The sequence below is a fragment of the Salvelinus alpinus genome, chromosome 1 (assembly GCF_045679555.1).
Source record: "Salvelinus alpinus chromosome 1, SLU_Salpinus.1, whole genome shotgun sequence".
Taxonomy (NCBI): Eukaryota; Metazoa; Chordata; class Actinopteri; order Salmoniformes; family Salmonidae; genus Salvelinus; species Salvelinus alpinus.
The window spans coordinates 13,285,216-13,287,891 of record NC_092086.1 but is presented as its reverse complement, the minus strand read 5'-3'; the positions used below and the strand labels follow the sequence as shown (position 1 = coordinate 13,287,891).

Below are 2,676 nucleotides of genomic sequence, written 5' to 3'. Positions count from 1 at the left end.
GGTATTGTATGAGTGTGTGTTGTCTGGAGTTAGATCGTCTGTGTTTTCTTTCTGGTTTGCTTTTCTTGGTGGTTTGCCTTTTTCTATGCATGATTAAGGTTATCATAATTTTAATCATTATTATTTTTGTGGTAGAATTAAGTATGTATTTCTTGTAGGAACTGCCCTGGTTTTGGCGGGGATGGCGACCCACATGGTGCCAGAATCCCAGAGTCGCTTCTTCACTGTTGACGTTGAGACTGGTGTTTTGCCGGTACCAGTTAATGAAGCTGCCAGTTGAGGACTTGTGAGGCATCTGTTTCTCAATCTAGACACTCTAACACTCTAATGTACTTGTCCTCTTGCTCAGTTGTGCACCGTGGCCTCCCTCTCCTCTTTCTATTCTGGTTAGAGCCAGTTTGCGCTGTTCTGTGAAGGGGGTAGTACACAGCGTTGTATGAGATCTTCAGTTTCTTGGCAATCTCTCGCATGAAATAGCCTTAATTTCTCAGAACAAGAACAGACTGATGAGTTTCAGAAGACAGTTCTTTGTTTCTGGACAGTTTGAGCCTGTAATTGAACCCACAAATGATGATTCTCCAGATACTTAACTAGCCTAAGGAAGGCCAGTTTTATTGCTTATTTAATCAGAACAACAGTTTCAGCTGTGCTAATATAATTGCAAAAGGGTTTTCTAGTGATCAATTAGCCTTTTCAAATGATAAACTAGGATTAGCTAACACAACATGCCATTGGAACACAGGAGTGAGTGTTGCTGATAATGGGCATCTGTACGCCTATGTAGATATTCCATAAAAAATCTGCCGTTTCCAGCTACAATAGTCATTTACAACAATAACAATGTCTACACTGTATTTCTGATCAATTTGATGTTATTTTAATGGACAAAAAATGTGCTTTTCTTCGAAAAACAAGGACATTTCTAAGTGACCCCAAACGTTTAAATGGTAGTGTAAGTGAACCCCAAATCAATGTAGTTCTCATCATATTTGCGCCTCTTCAATGGTCCAATGTCTCTGTCTGTTGTTCGGGGCTTTCCCGGGTAAGGGGGTAGTAGCTCTTCGGCTGCATCAGCTTCACAACTGTCAGTGTCCATGCTAGCTGGGCTAACAACAAATGTAGAATTACTGATGCTAGCATTGGATGTGTTCGCTGAACACTTCGCTGAACACTAGATGGTTTAATTACATTTTTGGCAGTGAAACGAGGCTACTCAGGCGAGAAAAAAACCTCATCCAAATGTATAGCCCCATTGGAAAATATAAATAGACTGTTTGAAAATGTGAATCCAATTTTTATTTTGCGTACCCCCGACGGCATTGTGCATACCACTGGTTTGGGAATACCTGATCTAGAGATATAGATTTGTTATCACATATTCACCTAGAGATATAGAATGTTATCACGTATTCACCTAGAGATATAGAACGTTATCACGTATTCACCTAGAGATATAGATATGTTATCACGTATTCACCTAGAGATATAGAACGTTATCACGTATTCACCTAGAGATATAGAACGTTATCACGTATTCACCTAGAGATATAGAACGTTATCACGTATTCACCTAGAGATATAGAATGTTATCACGTATTCACCTAGAGATATAGAATGTTATCACATATTCACCTAGAGATATAGAATGTTATCACGTATTCACCTAGAGATATAGAATGTTATCACGTATTCACCTAGAGATATAGAATGTTATCACGTATTCACCTAGAGATATAGAATGTTATCACGTATTCACCTAGAGATATAGAATGTTATCACGTATTCACTGTCACGGTTTTCTAAAGTAGAACCCAGAAGCAGACCAGGACAAGGAGAGTAGGACGAAGGTGAGTATTTATTTACAAGTTTAAACGTAGAGGTAGAAAGATCCAGGTGGCGGAGCGGGCAGCGGAGGTGAGTTGATGGGAGTGAATAGGTAGATCCAAGGGAGTAACAGAAGCCACCGACGACCAGGCAGGGATGGGGTGAGTGTTCCGGGTGAAAGACTGTAGACAGAACAAACGGAGGTAAGTTCAAGGCAAGCAAGACGTACAAAACAACAAAACAAACTCTATCAAACTGGAGGCTGATACGCTGGCACAACATACTGTTCATGGCTAACGATCCGGCAGGGAATGGATGTCAGGTCAGAGCTTAAGAAGTGGAGGGGTGATGATCAGGACCAGGTGTGCAGATAGCTGATGGGATACAGGTGCGGGTAATCAGAGATCTCCCAACTAGCTACGTCGCCCGGCAACCAGACAGGGTGCGTTCCAGGACACCGGAAAAACACTCCAGGACAGAACACAGGCAAAAACAGACTCAGGAAGCGGGATTCGTGACATTCACCTAGAGATATAGAATGCTATCACGTATTCACCTAGAGATATAGAATGTTATCACGTATTCACCTAGAGATATAGAATGTTATCACGTATTCACCTAGTGATATAGAATGTTATAATGTATTCACCTAGAGATATAGAATGCTATCACGTATTCACCTAGAGATATAGAATGTTATCACGTATTCACCTAGTGATATAGAATGTTATAATGTATTCACCTAGAGATATAGAATGCTATCACGTATTCACCTAGAGATATAGAATGTTATCATGTATTCATCTCATACAATGTATGTTCTGACTGATTGAGCCCGAAGGTCTTGCTTCA

At 40.5% G+C, this 2,676-nt stretch overlaps 1 long non-coding RNA gene across 1 annotated transcript; it reads right to left on the bottom strand.

The window, feature by feature from the left end:
• Positions 1-1,837: 1,837 nt before the first annotated feature.
• On the bottom strand, positions 1,838-2,212 carry LOC139567729 (uncharacterized). Its single transcript, XR_011673458.1, has 2 exons — positions 2,109-2,212; positions 1,838-2,006 (listed from the first exon to the last, which is right to left on the bottom strand). It is a non-coding gene; the product is annotated as an uncharacterized lncRNA (long non-coding RNA).
• Positions 2,213-2,676: the final 464 nt, after the last annotated feature.